Source organism: Capsicum annuum, chromosome 12, assembly GCF_002878395.1.
Source record: "Capsicum annuum cultivar UCD-10X-F1 chromosome 12, UCD10Xv1.1, whole genome shotgun sequence".
NCBI lineage: Eukaryota > Viridiplantae > Streptophyta > Magnoliopsida > Solanales > Solanaceae > Capsicum > Capsicum annuum.
This window is the reverse complement of record NC_061122.1, coordinates 12,623,969-12,641,758: the sequence shown is the minus strand read 5'-3', so window position 1 is coordinate 12,641,758 and position 17,790 is coordinate 12,623,969. Positions and strand designations below refer to the sequence as shown.

The window sequence follows — 17,790 nt, the reverse complement described above, 5'->3', positions numbered from 1 at the left end:
AAACTAGTAAACTCCTGCTAGATTGTCAATTCGTTGTTGTGTCTACATTATTTTGTGCCTTTCTTGTTTATGAATCGTAGAATTTCTTGGTTCAAGTTTGGACATAATTTCCTTGAGTCTTCAAATAAAGAATCCATTCCGACCAAAGAGTAGACTCACCCCTCGACTCATGACGAACTACAAGTCGACTTACAACATTTGTGAATCCAAGTGTGATATGATCAAGTATGTGAGAGTGTGGTGAGGTTTTTCCAAACTAACTTGTTCTATGTTTTGTAGGATTGTTCTTTTCTTTCCTTTTTTTAGGTACAATTACAAGAGAACCCGCATCTTCAACCTCTCAACTTATGGACAACAATTCCACCAATGTCATTTTGGCCTACCTTGACATTATGTCCCGATACCTAACTATGGAAAATAAAAGGTTGGATCATATGGTAGGTCAAAGGGAGCAAGTGGGATGCCCGGATACACATCAAGAGGAAGGTCATAGGTCATGTGAGCTACGAGGTAAAAACGCTATCCCCTACACTCCTATAACTTAGTATGTTGTGTTATGGCTAGTAGAAACCAAGTAGGTGTAGTTATGGCTTTTTCTAGGGTAGAGGTGCTTGATTCATCCTTTTGTGACACTCTTGGTGATGTTAGGTCGCGGGAGGACTAAACTCTTATTGTAAGTATGCAAGCACTAGTTGATCCTTTAGATGATGAAATTGATTCTTCTCGTAAGAACAATTTGTGTCCATCTAGTGCTAGCCCTTATAACCCGAGTAAGACTCTATTACCAATTGACGAGATTATTCACACACTAGTTGACCTTTGTGCGAGCGAAGGTGTTCTATGTTGGTATGTGAGTTGCCAATAACTAGTGAGGATATGAATGAAGATCAACTTACTCATGAATGTATTCCACTCCTTGAGCATATGTGTGGTGTACTTGAAAAATATCATGTTAGTGATGGTGTTTATAGGGTTGATCTTGGTAGTGCACGTGACTCTTTGAACATCTTGTGTGGTAAAAGCCTTGCTAGTAGTTTTGTTCATAGAGATCATGTGTATGGAAATATTGTAAATGATGGCATATGTATTTTTGAGGTAGGACTTCTAGGTCGTATCACTCTATTCTTGAATATTAGTCTTCTCTTAAAGGCAAATGTCATACGTGATTGTTAGAGTGACATTCTAGGGGAAGGAAGGGTTAGCCTTGGCTTAGACCCTTGGCTACTTCTCTCATTTGATCCTGACGCCCTCTCGGAATGTGGGAATTTCTACATTTCCCACTTAATACTTGTTCAAGCTGACAAGAAATGTTTGATTGTGGGGGATAATAAAGGAAGGCAAGGTTCTTCCTTACCTCTTTTTGTTGATGATTACCTTTTCCTTTGTGCCATTTATGCTAAGGTTTTCATGTTCAGCACAAAGGACTTATGGGTATACTCCAAGTATTTCCCACCTCGGCATGGCTTGTGATGTGTGTATTTTACAAATCCTAACCCTCATGTCATGAGGATATTTTTCTTCTTTGTCCTTCTTTTATTTTTCAAGGAGCGGATTTGAGGTCGAATCCTTTTTCAAGAAGGGGAGGATGATACTAGAATGACCACGGAGATGGACTTATGTGAGATGTATTGAACCCGAGACTTGGAGCGTGCAAGTGAAGTGCAAAGGAGGGCCTAAATAGTCTCCAAAACAGTCCACAAACCACACTCCAAGGGCACCTAAAGTGAAGCCTTTGACTAAGGGGTCTTTTGGACATTCCGCATAATTTTTGTAACCTACTATAAATAGAATTTGTTAGGTCATTTACTACATAGACTTTGAAGATATTTGTAAGTTTTATGACACTTTGAAACTCTCTCTCTTGTGAGAATGGCCTCCTTGGCCGAAACTAGGGTTATGCTAGTGTGAAATCGTTAGTGTTGCATTCATGGCTTGATATGTTGGTGTTTAGAGGAGGTAAATTTCCTCTTATTTCAATGTAAGAGATAGGTTAATCATTGTATGTAGTGGTACGGATCCAAGAGTACTACATTCTTGGGTTCTTAAGATTATATCAAACCTTTGGTTTAACTATCTATCCCTTTTGTTCATTGTAATCTTGTAACCATTATGTGTTGTAATCTCAAGTCGTGTTGTGTTGTTGTTCCTCATATTGTTTTTGTTCATTCTTGTTATTCATATTGTTGTTGTTAATATAGTTTGGGTGGCTGGTTTGATGTTCAAAACACTTTGTATTCTTGTCATCCTCTTCTTGTTATTGTTGGCAGTTTGTGTAGCTGTTGGGTTTACAGTTTGTGCTTGAATTATGGACTATTTTGGTACATTCCTTGTATGTAGTGTATCATAGTATGAATTTAATTGATCACAAATTTATAATGTTTGAATAGTGAAAGCTTTACAATATACTCTATGGCTGGAAAAATATTTTTGTGTATATTGATATAATACTACATGTGTGTTTGGTATCATTGTATAAAATCCTAATATTCTACAATCGAGTTTCATACAGTCCTTTAATTATATTTTTAATATTTTTTAAAATATTAAATTGTATATTTAATAACGTATTTCATAACCTTGCAAAGAGCAACTAAATTTACTAGTTTATAAAATAACTGTCACGACCCAAATCGGGGCCCTAGCCGTGACGAGCATCCCAAATTATGAAAGCTCGGATGCCCTTCTAACTTGTAAGGACATACACTATCCTCATATGAAAAATATAATACGGAAATACCTAATGAAACGGAATCATGGTCATTAAATTTGAATTCAAATCTTAATGAAAACTGCAATTCAAAAAATCTGAGTTATATCTGACTCAGTCTGTGAAATTTCTACTACATGCATCAACCCAACTGTTTGAAAACTAGGACAAGGCTCTCAGTAAACCAAAACATAATAATTATAAATTACTAAGTAATCTAGGCCTTCTGAAATATAGAAGGCTCACCACGGAACTCTGCACTTCTATCTGGAGAAACCCTACTACTTATGGGGACTCCTAGATTGAGCCTCAGAACTTGGAAGGGAGGGAGGTCAACACAGATGTATTGGTACGCAGAGAAATCCAAAATAATGTATTTATATATAACATAAGTGAGAGCAATTTATAAAAATTTTTACATATAATATATGAAAACACATGGGCACATTTTAAAAACTTTGAAACATTTTTTTGAAACCATGACTCACTCTTTGTCTTAATTTTGAGCTAGATGGTACACCCTACAATCTGAAATTCTATGGGATATATGGAATCCATCCTTGACTCGAAGGCCAAGCCCCCAATCCAAGTTTGCTGCAAGGATTGGAGTATCTATAAGGGGGCACGTAAGATCACACAGCAGGGTGCCAAAATCCCCAATCAAATCAACATGTCATGGTAGTGTACAAGATCACAAAGAAGGGCTCCTAACCATAGTCCCAATTTGGGATGACATGAATCAAGGTACACAAGATCACAAGGCATGGTAACAATCCCGTGTTGGCAAATCACGGTTTTTAGCATAGAGTCTTTTAACTCGTACCTTCTTCGGGTAACCATCTAACTTTCTTTAAGCCCATTTTTAAACCTTTTCTAAACATGCATCTTTTTGAATTTATAATATGAAAATATGACTTCAAACATGTGTTATATTCTGTTCTGAATTACTATCGCTTTAGCTGAGTTGGTATCGTCAAACCAAGACTTGCAAGTCCTATTTCTGATCCATATTGTACAATGCATGATTCTTTAATTAAAACATAATTCAGATCACCCAAGCATGCAAATAGTATAGAAAATTTCATGTTCCGAAAGCACAAGTCAAAACCATGCTAAGATTCTCATTCTTTCAATAACCATGTGGTGGTCATGTATTTTTGGCAAACATGCAATCTTTCATTAAAAGTGTATTCAGTATTTATCAATATGCACAACCCTCTCTTTTGGATTCAAAATCATATTCAAGTCATAGCAATAATCAATACATTTCAAACACAATTCATATCATATAAAATATGGGAAAAATCATAACAAGAGAGGATTCTTTAGGATTCATGCTCTCAATTGTATATTCATCCTTAAACACATGCATACATATACGTAGAGTTTCAAATCAATTTGGGGGAAGGCCTAAAGACCAAAACAATAATGATCAAGGCTTCTAAAACATGCTTGTAATTGTAAATTCAAAACCCTTTTCTTAAAAATCATGATTTCTAAACCGCTAGCATGAATTAAAGATGGTTTCTTTTCCCATGAAATTTTAGGATAACCCTATGTACCTTAATTTATGACTCTTGAATGAACTGAGGCTTTAGGGATGCTATTCGAACAATTGATGGGTGGTTCTTGTAGCACTCACAATGAGGATTCTGAATCTCGAAGAATTATTGAAAACCCACAGTGAAATCTTGAGATATTTTGATCTTTGGGTTGAAAGTTCATGGTGATTTTGAGAGAGAATGACCTTATTTTGGTGTTTGGGGGATTTAATCCCGTGTTATGCCTGAACAGGGGGTGGAAATTACCACTTTTTCCCTTAAAAATGCAAAAACAGGACCTAAAAATTGGGTGCATGCGATAGAGCGTGAGTCACACGCTAATCGCGCAATGCTACTGTTTCAGTCACGAAAATGGCCATAACTTTTTGCTCAGATATCGGATTTTGGCATAAATAGTATCGTTAGAAAGATAATTCGAAGAGATTTCATTTAATATATAGTAGGACCTCTAATTCGTTATATACAAAGAGTAATAGTCGATTCAATTTGACCCAAGTTTCGATGCTCATTCAAACTCGAATGATAGGAAAGTTTTCAACTCGTCCTTGAGTTAGGGTACCTCTATTATCTCAATTCATGATCAAATAGGTTCCCACACTACATGATTGATTAACATGCCAAATTTGCATAGGATTTATGGCTTTTGGATCATCTACACATAGAAATGACGGTTTTCGTTCTAGCCCGAAATGCGGGGTGTTACAATATTGATAAAGTCTTAGGCTGGCAAGCTGAAAGTCTTGAAAAACAATTACTATTAAGAATAAAATAAAAATTTTGAACTTGTATAATGACAAATTATTTAGACAAATAATTTTGAGTAGTTTTCAAAATCCTCGCTGCCACTCTTGCAAGTATATAGTCAAAGTAAGGCAACAATTATTATATAAGTTAATATTCTTCCAAATTTGAATTAAGAAAATATGACTATGCTCACAGTCAACTTACATACAACTAAAAAAATATTAGAAAATTTATTGTATGTCCCTATACCACACTATATATACTTGCTCTTTGTCTTCCATTTAAGTCATCAGCTCTCAACTTAAGTGTTACTTACTTGTTTCTTCCATATTTAAGTTAAGTGTTACATTCTTTATTACTTAAAATAAGAAGAAATACTTTCATATTTAGCAATGGCCTCAACGGCAGTTTGCAATAATATAGTTAACCATATTGAAGAAGAAGAAGAGATTGTTCGTCCCATCGCCAACGTCTCTCCAAGTCTATGGGGTGATCGTTTCCTTTCATTCTCCATCGACAACCAGGTAATTAATTAATATTTGCAATCTTTTCTTCATAGTACGTTCTTATTTCTTTGCTTTTATTAGACAATGTAGTTTGATTTCTTTTGTCTTTTGGATATATTGGTAGGTTGAACAAAAGTATGCTCAACAAATTGAACTGCTGAAGGAACGAACAAGGAGTATGCTGTTGGCCACTGGAATGAAATTAGTGGAGACATTGAATTTGATTGATTTTATTGAACGCCTTGGCATAGCCTATCACTTTGAGAAAGAAATCGAAGAGATTTTGGATTGAATTTACAATGAAAATTCAAACTTCGAGGGCGATGTCTATAATGATGATCTATGCACTTATGCTCTTCAATTCCGATTGCTTAGGCAACATGGTTACAAAATCTCTCTAAGTAAGTACCTCTTGAAGTTCTACAAGTTCAATATTGTCGTAATCATATATATAGATATATAATCCATTTGATATGATGGCTAATATTGTGTATTCTTCAATTCATTGAAAATCAGAAATCTTCAGCAAATTCCTAGATGGAAATGACAAACTCAAGGAGTCTCTTGCTATTGATGTGCTAGGATTATTGAGCTTGTATGAAGCTTCACATGTACGGAGTCATGGTGAAGACATCTTAGAAGATGCACTCGCTTTCTCCACAACTCATCTTGAGTCTGCAGCTCCACATTTGAACTCTCCTCTTAAGGAGCAAGTGATGCATGCCCTTGACCAATCTTTGCACAAAGGTATTCCTCCAATTGAGATTCAATTCTTCATCTCATCAATCTATTACAAGCAGGAAACAAAGAATGATATGTTACTTCGATTTGCCAAATTGGATTACAACATGCTCCAAATGCTGCACAAACAAGAACTTGCTGAAGTATCAAGGTGAGATTCTATAAAAATGGTATAACCTTTTTGATTGTTCATTTATCAAGTACTGATGTTAATTTGTTATTCTGCAGGTGGTGGAAAGATTTGAATTTCGTGAACACACTTCTATATGCTAGAGATAGAGTAGTTGAATGCTACTTTTGGGCATTAGGAGTATATTATGAGCCTCAATATTCTCAAGCACGTGTCATGCTCGTTAAGACCATAGCAATGATTTCGATTGTGGATGACACCTATGATGCTTATGGTACAGTTGAAGAACTTGCCATATACACGGACGTCATACAAAGGTATGGACATCACCAATTCACTTGTTCAAATATACCTTGAAAGAGAATATCATGAAAAAAGATTGAACCAAGATCCTGCTCATTATATTTATACTAATTTACCTTATCTATGTCACCTTATAGATGGGATATTAAAGAAATTGGTCGTCTCCCTGATTACATGAAAATCAGTTATAAAGCTCTTCTAGATCTTTATGAGGACTATGAAAAGGAAAAGTCTAGCGATGGAAGATCTCATGTTGTTTATTATGCAAAATAAAGAGTGGGTCTCAACAACCTACCTATCAACTTACTTTTAGCCTTAATACATTTCTAACTTTGCTTTTTCCTCACATCTTTTTGCGAATTTAAACACTTTTCCTTTGAATCCATATGCTTGGTTTTCACAGCTGAAAGAACTGGTACGAAGTTACAATATTGAGGCAAAATGGTTTATTGAAGGATATATGCCTCCTGCTTCTGAATACCTGGGCAATGCATTTGTAACTACCACTTACTACTATCTTGCCACAACATCATATTTGGGAATAAAGTATGATAAGGAGAAAGAATTTGAGTGGTTGTCGAAAAATCCTAAAATTCTTGAAGGTTGTGAGACAATATGCCGAGTTATTGATCACATAGCCACATACGAGGTATGAGACTATGAGTTGTATATCATAAAGTCATAACATTTTAAGTTATTTGAACAAATAGATTGTTTTTAACAATCGAAGAAATATAAAAGCTAACCCCTAAGTTAATCGCCTTTGAAGGTAGAGAAAGACAGGGGACAACTTTCTCAGCCGATAAGAGAATCTGTCTTCAGCACAGATCAAGGCTTATCGAAGATAAGTATCAAGTCCACTATCGCTGGAATTTCGAAGATTGAGGAGTGGCAACTCTGAATAAATTCCAGAACCTACTCCCGGGTGGTCTTTGACTACCTCTTTCCCCTGGCCCGGCTGGCTCTCCTACCTGGGATCCCTTCTCCTTGGAGAACTGCCACTCAAGACTGTTGGATCACTCATTAATGTCATAAGGAATTTAGTGCTACAAAAGAGGCAACGGCTAAATTTCAAGAAATGGGTGAGGCAGGATGGAATTCTATTAATGAAGGAATGCTTAGGTCTACTCCCATATCAAAGGAGTTTTTATCTCTCATTCTCAATCTTGCTCGACTTGTTGACGTTATATATAAACACAATGAAGATGGATACACTCACCCAGAGAATGTCATAAAACCTCACATCATTGCCATGGTTGTTGACTCCTTCAAAATTTAACCTGACAATCGTTGGTTTAAAAAAATCTCCACTCTCTTTGTCGAGAAAGTAACATGTTTTTTTCTTCTTCTTTTTTTCACGCTTGTGTAGTGTAGTTCCTATCTAGGACCTCCTTATAACAAGTTCCTTTTGTTTTTTAATTTCTTTATTAAACAAGTAAAGTAAGAATGTTTGTAGTTTCTAATTCAGTATGGTCCATAGTGACCCCTGTATTTTGTAATAATGCATATGATCTATTTATAATATTCTGTCCGTTTAACCAAAAGTTTCAATATTGAAATTTCGACGAAGGCAACTGTCAATAAAAAATGTGAGAGAAAGATGTATGTAACACCCCGCGTTTCCAAACTAGAAATCGAACTGTTTTTCCTACGTGTGTAAGCTCTAATAGAAATTATTTCCTAGTTACAATAAGCGTCATGATCTATATATTTGTGTTTGAAGTGTTTTCGATGTGAAAAATTTTCATAGGAATCACTTAGAGCAAAGTTGAGCTAAGAACTTTTGATTCAGCTAAATCTTCATATTCGATTTTACCAGTGTCTACTTTGAACGTGTATAACTTTCGATACAAGTAGAATTTGGCAGATCAAGACACACCAAATTATAGATAATTGAGTCATCTTTCCAAGGATACCAATCTGATACCTAAGAGAAAAGTTATAGCCATTTTCGTGAGAGAGGCAGTGAGATAGCACAATTAGCATGTGACACATGCTCATTTCACCCCTTATTTTCCAGTTTCTATTTTCCGTGTGTTTGAGGGAAATAGGGTCGTTTACCTCACCCAAAACCATCCAAAACACAAGATTTAAGCCCCCAAAGACATTTTGTTACATAGTTATTCTTTTCATCTCCAAGAAAACCCTAGAGCCCCAAAGATCAAGAATCAATCTCCTAAGTCAAGAATTCCAAGAAACTAATCAAGATTTGGGTTTTTATCCTTCAAACTAAGTAATCTAAGATATGTGAGACTTCTTTAAACATCATGCGCATAATTTTTACTGTTTTTATCTATATTAAAGAACCCCAATCATATTTTACAGAGGAGTGTTTTGTTATTATATTGAAAAGAATGTATTATGGAGTCATTTTGAAGCAAGCATATGTTTGTCTCAATCTTAATTAGTATTCACGAAATTGAACCGTTTCAATATATATATATATATATATATATATATATATATATGATTTCATTGTATTGTAAAGTGTGAATGAGAGCATGAATGATTATACTCCCTCTCCTATTATGTTATTTTTTATTTCATATATGGTGGTCTGTGTAAATGTTTGAATTTCTTGAAAGGAAACTAAATGATGAATGCTTTACTGATGATCATGAACAATTCGGTTTACTACATGTAGATGGGGTATTTTCCTATGGTAAATGTCTACTTGGTCAAATTAACACTTTTCATGAGTTTTAAGTGGTGACCACCTACTGATTTTACAATTGGGAGAAGAATGTTTTGATGAAAAGTTGAATGAAAGGTCTATTGCATAACTCTCTCTCATAAGATGTTTAAAAGCTAGGGGTAGTCATTAATATGATAATAATTGAAAAGGGCTACAGATATGATATGATGTGATTTGATTAACTTACAAGTCAGGGTATGACGATACCCAATAACTTCATACCCTTAACAATATAGTGTTGAATGTTTTGAAAGTATGAACATGTTTTATTTAAAAAACTATAGGTTGGGTTTAAGATAGATAGTAGGTTACCGAAGAAGGCGTTTGAGTGCAAAGACTCATTGTTGGAAATCGTAGTTGCCGATGCGGGACTTATGATATATGATCCGACATGATATGACATTTTTAGGACATCTAACATGGGGGTATTTCTTGCGGTATGCTCACATGGGGGGTATCGCCACTCCAATTCTGGTGGCTACTTGGATTGGAGGCTTGGCCACCAAGTCAAGGGCAGGTTCCACATAGCCTGTGGAATTCCAAATTTATAGGGTGTACTAATTAGCACAGAATAATAATAATGGGTGAGTCAAAGATATCGAGAATTGTTTTGAAGTACACTAAATTATGCCCATGTATTTTTACTTGCATTGTGTTCATGGTTATTACGAAATGCTCTCATCTATTTTTTATAAAAAGCATGCTATTTTTGGGTTGTTTCATATACCAGTACAATTGTATTGACACCCTATATTTTAGGATCTGAGGCACAGTCTCGGGGTCCCACTAAGCACTAGGCCAAATCCTATTAGAGTTTGCAATTGGTGAGTCTCCCCTTATTTCGGTAGGCCTATTTTAGAATATTCTTAGTTTATTTTGATTTATGGTCTGACTAGGAGTCTTGTCCCAGTTTTCAGACATATATTAGTCTTGGTATTGTTAGAGATTTCGCAGATTGGTATCATATTTTTTCAAACGTTATGAATTAAATTTTGTATTGTTCATTTGATGTAAGAGAATAACCATATTTCAATTTTTCCATATTTTCATATTTCCTTACTGTATATGAATTGTGTATATGATTGCTAGTTAGAGAAGGGCTCTCAAGCCTTCATGGTTTGGGATGCCTATCACGGCTAGGGCCTCGGTTCAGGTCGTGACAAACTTGGTATCAGATCATGATTCATGGTCCCAGTGTGTCTGCAAAATTGCATCTGATAGAGTCCTATTTATGGGTGTGTATACACTTATAAGTAGGAAGCTACTAGGCGTTTAGGAATGTTTTCCTTTCTTTATGTTCTAGTTCGTGCTATGGAGTTAGAATATTCCTCTTTCATACTCTAGTTCATGTGATGGCATCATCCATACGAAAGTTATCCCAATTCTTTCCTTACTCTGATGTTCTTAGATATGTCTCCTTGTTGACATGATTCAAGTGCAGAAGCTTAAAGTCTAAATGATGTGGTTTGTACTAATTGAGTCATAAACGATTATGAAATTGCACAAGGGCTTGAAAGGAGTCCATAAGTGCTTTAAGGTATTTTGATTTAAGCTTATACCCCTTTCTATATCAATTATGCATTTGAGCCAAGGTATAAAGTATTTTCAGTCCCCTTCAAGATTCTTGTTTCAAATGTCATGCTTAAGGGTAGTGATATATGTCAGAATGTTGGAATAATATTTCCACCCAAGTAGTACTATTTGCTTAGGTGTCATGCCCTATTGGTAGTAAGATGATTCTGAAGTTAGTGATATGATGTCACAAGTTTAGAATTCAGAATAAGGGTGACTTTTACGTAAGAAAGCTAGTTTACTTATATAACCGTTGATTGGGGATGGATTGCTATTTGATAGTGATAGACTAATATGGTAGCAATATTTGTAGATTGTATGGTAGTTTGTGGAGAAAGTGTTTGACAATGATATTATCTATTCAAAATAGGGATAGAGCCTTAAGTGGATAGTTATGATGGTTATAGAAATCCCTTGTAGGCATAGACTCATTGTTGTATATGAAATTTTGAAGGTAGTTATGATGTATGCATGGGTAAATAACGATGGTGTGAGAAAGTAGAATGTGTTGATAAGATCATAATGGGTTATCTTATAAGGTTAAGATCGACTGACTGTCCCTATTATGTGACTTTACCCCCTCCCCCTTTGATTGTCTTTTCTTTGGTAGTTGTAAGCTAGTACTTCACGTGAGAAGGTGTGTCGTGGATTGTAATGTGTGGTAGTAATGTTGTGGAGAGAATGAGCTTGTGGGCGGTAGTTAAGTTAAATGGCGTAGTTGGGTTGATTCCCTAATTTGATGGAATAGTATAGTATGTTACTTGCTTTATCGGTGTTATATGATTGGTGTTGTTAGACAATAGACTTTGAACTTTAGATGTGGAGTGTAGTGGTAAATATAGTAGCTTACGATTAATAATGCTTGTTTTGTCGGAGTAAGTAGTAGGTTTGATTCAATGTGTGCAATAGCCGAGGTGAGCAATTTGTGAAAAAAAAGAGGTGGATAATTATGATATATTTATATACATGGTACAAGTGTTAGAATGATGAATTGTAGTTGAATCATTAAGCGGATAGAAGCGTGGGAATATAAGAATAAGTTGACCCCCCAGGTAGCATGTTGTTAGATAAAGTTTTATGTGTATAAGTGTTTGGCGTACCTAGTCTGTTTTCTCAAAATTTGTAGTATGGAGACATCTGGGAGACTAAGAAGTTGTTGTATAGTTTTCTTTATAGATGAATTGAGAAAATATAGGTAGGCAATATGTGCCTTTGGTATAGATTTGCAAACTTTGTTAAGTTGTAATGTTATGTGATTAGAGGTCTAATTTTTGAATGTTGGGTATGGAGGTCGGATCATTATGTGATAAGGAGTGTGGAGGTGGATGTTTATGAGAGTGTGAGTTGTAGGGTGATGTTTACAGAGGCTAGCTAAAGTTGAGAGTAGCATTCCTGATAAGCAGTGCCTTCAAAGTATAGTTTATCAGAGGAAGTTTAGCTTTTATGTGTATGGTGATACCCCATTGTATTTAGTGTTGTGCTTGTAGATTTAATGACAAGATATGTCCTCAGTCTAGGATTGTGACTTTGATCTAAGGGGGAGATGGTGAATAAAGGTAGTTCTTAAATTTTCTCAGTGTGGAAAATTACGGGGAAGAGTCATGATAAACCTGTTCTTATTCAAGAATATTCCTCCTACTTAAATTTAAGAGGTCAATGTACCAACGTCTTATGTATTCAAGTTCCTGTCTCTAAGTTATAAGTTCTCTATGTAACTCATGTAATGTTCCGACCTCCAAACTAGAAGCAACAATGGCTTAGTAAATCCAGTGTTTCATGTATTCAAGCTCTATGTTATGATATTTATGATCCATAAATCTATGTCCCGAATCATGCTTGGTTCTAAGGAACTATGTTTTCATATGCCACTGATTCATTTTATGTCGGGATTAGTCAAAATAACCAAGTTGTGCAAACTCATGAAAATTTCAGCACTAAAAATGAGAAGCGATAGCTTCGAGTAGAATTCCTTGTCTTAATTGTTGACTTCATGAATTCCAAACTCATGTTATACGACCCGTGATGTAAGTGGTCATGTTTCTCACTATGGTCTGTACTAAGGACTCATGCTATATATATTGTGTTTATGCTAGAGCAACTCTCTACTAATGATCCAAATACTTGATATATGAAGCACTTCATGATTGTATCGTATCTTCACCTAATGACCCACATTGAGTAGATCAACAATATGGGCTATAATTGAGTAGTGTTTCTCCCATTCGTGATTCTTATGCTCGGGCCCCTTAATGACACTCCAAATAATAGTATAATAAGTAGCTATGGATGAGTAGTAGTGACTTAAGAAGGGGGAGTAGATGGTCTTGAATGTGAAAATTTTGATGTGATTTCCTTAACTAAGGTTAAAAGAAATAGGAAAAAGAAGGAGATGAACTTTTGTAATGAGTAATAGTTGGGAAAGAGGTATGTCGCAAAAATACTCGTAAGAGTGATTGAAACTACGGGTCTTAATGGAGAGACCGATTAAGTGGTTGTAGTAATGATATGGGTGAATGTTCTGATTGATGAAAACACAAACCAATGTGCCATGTGGTTAGTATTCCTTGAATTAAGACTTGAGGTTGTTGAATTATAGTAATGAGTGAGGTGATTTCTTAATGTGATGTTGATTACAGGGTTCATAGTTTAAGTTAGCTCCTTTTAACTTTGAATTAGGCTTTAACATGGAAGTACTATGTGGGGGAACTCAAACTCTTGTGGTTAGAAGTGTTATGGGAGAATTGTAAGTTGGAAATGATAAAGTACGTTAATTGTTGGTTTGGAGCGTAGAAAAATAGTTTCTCTACGTTTAAGTTTTTTCGTTGTATCTTGTAATGTGGAGAATGCTTCTATTCTTATGTCTCACGAGAACCTCATCTCATGTATTGTACCAATCTTAATCAGGCCGAGGATTCTTAGGAAAATTCATGCCTTACAATGTTTTGATCATGTGCCATAAAACACATGCCAAAATCATGTCAATGTCAAGTTTCATTATCTCATATTTCGCATATTTTTTGAGGAAAATGTTCAATGCGATATTACGTTCTTTATTCTACACTTTTAGAGCTTCAAAAAGTCCCTACCGATCATTGGGGGACGAATGATCCCAAGGGGGAGATAATGTAACACCCCGCATTTTCAAACTAGAAATCGAACTATTGTTCCTACGTGTGTGTAAGCTCTAATAGAAATTATTTCCAAGTGAGAATAAGTGTCATGATCTATATCTTCGTGTTTGAAGTACTTTCGAGGTGAAAAATCTTCATAGGAATCACTTAGAGAAAAGTTGAGCTAAGAACATCTGATTCGGTTAAATCTTCGTATTCGATTTTACAAGGGTCTACTTTGAATGTGTATAACTTTCTATACAAGTAGAATTTTGTAGCTCAAGACCCATCAAATTGTAGATAATTGAGTTATCTTTTCAACTATACCAATTTCGCCTTAATCCGATAACCAAGCTATTTTTGTGAGAGAGGCAGTGAGGAAGTGCGATTAGCAGCATGCTCCATTTCACCCTTTATTTTCCAGTATCTACTTTCCTTGTGTTTGAGGGCAATAGGGTCATTTACCTCACCTAAAACCGTCCAAAACACAAGATTTAAGCCCCCAAAGATCTTTTGTTACATCATTATTCTCTTTCCCTCTTCAAGAAAATCCTAGAGCCCCAAAGATCAAGAATCAATCTCCTAAGTCAAGATTCCAAGAAACTAATCAAGATTTGGGTTTTTATCCTTCAATCTAAGTATTCTAAGGTATGTGGATGTAACCGTATTTTCGGCCTAGAATTTAAATTATCGTTCCTATGCGTATAGACCCGAACAAAATGATTCTTTTTTAATATATATTTGGTGATCAATCCTACAGTTTGGTAATATATTTGAACATGAAATAAGGTCACAAAAATCCCCTAACTCAAAGACAAGTTGAAAACTCTTCTATCAATTAATTTTTGGTGAACGTCTCAACTTGGGTCCACTTCCATCGACCATAACTTCTTGTATATAATGAGTTAGAGGGCCTACTATATATCAAATGAAAGTTATTTGAGTCTTATTTCCAATTTCATAAATTTTACCTTAATTTGATATAATAGTAAAAATTTATGCCCATATTACAGAAAGGTGTCAGCCTACCAAATTCCGATGGCCAGACTGTCGGACCGTCAATGTAACACTGCGCACCTTCGGGCTAGAATTTAAATTGTTGTTCCTACATGTATAGACTCGAACCAAATGATTATTTTTAATATATATGTGGTGATAAATCATATCGTGTGGTAATACCTTTGAACATCAATTGAGGTCACAAAAATCCCCGAACTCAAAGACGAGTTGAAAACTCTCCTATCTATTAAGTTTTGGTAAATGTCTCAACTTGGGTCAAATTCCATCAACCATAAATTATTTTGCATAATGATTTATAGGGCCTACTATATATCAAATGAAAGGTCTTTGAGTTTTCTTTCTAATGCCAACAATTTTTCTTTAATTTGATATTGAAGTAAAAAGTTATGCGCGTTTTACTGAGAGATATCAGTCTGCCAAATTGCAATGGCTAGACTGACGGACCATCAAGCCAGTGATGGACCATCAAGTTAGGCCGTCAACTTGAAACAGAATGCTCAAAAACTATTTTTGTGATGATTTGAGTGACGGCCAGTCACGGGAGGGACGGTTCGTCACCTAGGCCATCGGTAAGGGCCGAACAATGTTAAAGTATCATTTTAAAGGGATATTTTGGTACTTTCCCATCCCAAATTCTTTTCCCACGAATTTAAATCATACCCTAAGTGTTATAATCCATCTTTTATCAGTTTTACAACATCTCAATCCTCTGAACTTTGATGAACAAGAGAAATTAGGCTTTTCTCCAAGAACAAGAAATCAAGAAGCTAATCCTTTCAATCCAAGATTCCTAAGAAACGAATAAAGATTTGGATTCCATCCTTCAAACTATGTAATCTAAGGTATGTGGGGTTTTCCTAAACTACATGGTCATGGTGAGATCATTTTAATAACATTTTGAATGTTGAGAAATCATATACTTACAAAAGGGTTCTTAAATTTCATAAAAAAATATCCATTAGGACCTTTTAGGTCTTGAGGCCTTCCCTTCAACTTGAATTTCCTAATCGTGTATATGTATATATGGCTTTCTAGTTTTTAAATACGAATTGAGAACATGAATAATGTATTTCCCTCTCTCATTGTGTTATTTCTTGATTTCACATGTTATGAATTACTTAACTACATGTCTTAAAGCATGAACTCAGGGTTTTACTATCATTTATGAACTTATGTCGATTGTTAATTGAAAAGAGAGGGATATTTTCTTGTTTGTAAAAGCTGAATGTGAAAATCAAAAAAATTGAATGATTATTCTGAGAAAGTGACCACCATTTGTTGAAATGTAGAAAGAGCGGATTTTGTATAGTTTTACATATGTTTGGAAATATGAGTTCTCTTGTACTTTTTGAATATTTTTGGTGGTCTATACATTATTTTGAATGAAAGATTTGTAACATGATATTATATGGATTAGACATACGACTTTCAAGTCTTAGTATGACGATACCAAATAGATGAATGCCATAGTAGATTCAGGACAGACTAAAAGATAAATTTTACACAGATTTTGAATTCAGAAAGATGCATGCTTAGAAAAGGTTAAAATGGGCCTAAATAGAGTTAGATGGTTACCCGAAGAAAGTACAAGTTGAAAGACTCAACATTGGAAACTGAGATTTGCTGACACGAGATTATGGTACCCTGCTTTGTGATCTTGTGTGACTTGATTCATGTCATCTCAAATTGGGACTATGGTTAGGATCCCTTCTTTGTGATCGTGTGCACTACCATGACATATTGATTTGATTGGGGATTTTAGAACCTTGTTGTGTGATCTTTCCTGTCCCCCTTATAGATACTCCAATCCTAATAAAAAAACTTGGATTAGGGGCTTGGCCACCGAGTCAAGGGCGGATTCCATATAGCCCATGGGATTGTATAATTGTAGGGTGTACCACCTAGCTCAAAAGTAAAACAAAGAGCGAGTATTTATTTTAAACAATTGTTTCAAAGCCTATTAAGCTTGTCCATGTGTTTTCGTATATCTTATGTAACGTATTTTTATAAATTTCTATCACTTATGTTATATATAAATACATTATTTTGGATTTCTCTGCATACTAGTACATCTGTATTGACCCCCTATATTTTAGGATCTGAGACACCGTCCCAGGGTCCAGCTAAGCAGTAGATTGGGTTGTCCAAAGTTTGCAGTTGGTGAGCTTCCCTTATTTTAGAATGCCTTGTTTATTTGACATTGATATTTCATTTTGTCTTATGGCCTGATTTGGGTCAGACAGTAGTGGTTTTGAGTTTTTACACATTTCGCAGACTAGTGTCAGGTATTTTTTTTTTTGAATGTTTCATGAACTCATTTTCGTATTGTTCAGTTGAAGAAAAAGAATGACCAAGTTTCCGTCTTGTCATGTTTTTCCATATTTTCCTTACTGTATATGAATTTTTATATGATCTCCAGTTAGAGAAGGGCTCTCAGACCTTCATCATTCGGGAGGCTCATCGCGGCCTGGGCCTCAGTTCGGGTCATGATAGTGGACTACTCTAAACATCATGGGCATAATTTTTACTATTTTAATCTATATTAAAGATCCCAATAATTTTTTATAAAGGAGTGTTTTGTTATTATATTGAAAAGCATGTATTATGGAGTCGTTCTGAAGCAAGCATATGTTTGCCTCAATCTTAGTTTACATGAAATTGAACCGTTGCAATATATATATATATATATATATATATATA

At 35.1% G+C, this 17,790-nt stretch overlaps 1 pseudogene; it reads left to right on the top strand.

Annotated features, from left to right (window-relative positions):
• Positions 1-5,314: 5,314 nt before the first annotated feature.
• On the top strand, positions 5,315-8,112 carry LOC107849636 (annotated as a pseudogene).
• Positions 8,113-17,790: the final 9,678 nt, after the last annotated feature.